This window comes from Gossypium hirsutum, chromosome A11, assembly GCF_007990345.1.
Source record: "Gossypium hirsutum isolate 1008001.06 chromosome A11, Gossypium_hirsutum_v2.1, whole genome shotgun sequence".
Taxonomy (NCBI): Eukaryota; Viridiplantae; Streptophyta; class Magnoliopsida; order Malvales; family Malvaceae; genus Gossypium; species Gossypium hirsutum.
The window spans coordinates 77,272,408-77,273,187 of record NC_053434.1 but is presented as its reverse complement, the minus strand read 5'-3'; the positions used below and the strand labels follow the sequence as shown (position 1 = coordinate 77,273,187).

The window sequence follows — 780 nt, the reverse complement described above, 5'->3', positions numbered from 1 at the left end:
GATAGAGCTTTACGACAGTATGCCATGCCAGTATTTAATGATCTTAATCCGGGTATTAGGAGACCCGAAATTGAGGCACAATAGCTGAAGCTAGTCATGTTCCAGATTCTTCAAACAGTGGGCCAATTTAGTGGAATGCCTACCAAAGATCCTCACCTACACTTAAGACTATTTATGGAGGTAAACGATTCTTACAAGTTAGCGGAGTACCTGAAGATGCATTACGATTGAAGCTATTCCCATATTCACTGAGGGACAGAACTCGAGCCTGGTTGAACTCATTGCCACCAAACTCAATTTCCACATTGCAAGAGTTAGTAGAAAGATTCCTTATGAAGTGTTTCCAGCCTAGTAAGAATGATAAGTTGAGGAATGAGATCACTACTTTCCAACAAATGGATGATGAGTCCTTGTATGAGGCATCGGAAAGATAGAAAGAGTTACTACGAAAGTGCCCTCATCATGGAATCCCACATTGCATCCAACTTGAGACATTTTATAATGGTCTCAATGCTCACAAGAGGATGGTAGTGGACGCTTCTACTAATGGTGCTCTCCTTTCTAAGTCTTATAATGAGGCTTATGAAATCATTGAGAGGATTGTTAGCAACAATTACCAGTGGCCAACCAATTGAGTAGCTCAGGGATACGAGTGACCAGAATACATGAAGTAGATGCTCTTACTTCACTTGTATATCAGGTATCATCAATATCCTCAATTTTAAAAAATCTTACTACAAATGGGTCTAATCGTTTTGCAGCACAACTGCCTAACCAATT

General features: G+C 40.0%; 1 non-coding gene across 1 annotated transcript; it reads right to left on the bottom strand.

Moving 5' to 3' along the window:
* Positions 1 to 362: 362 nt before the first annotated feature.
* On the bottom strand, positions 363 to 469 carry LOC121210372 (small nucleolar RNA R71). The gene has a single exon (XR_005905485.1). It is a non-coding gene; the product is annotated as a small nucleolar RNA R71 (small nucleolar RNA).
* Between the last annotated feature and the right edge of the window lie 311 nt (positions 470 to 780).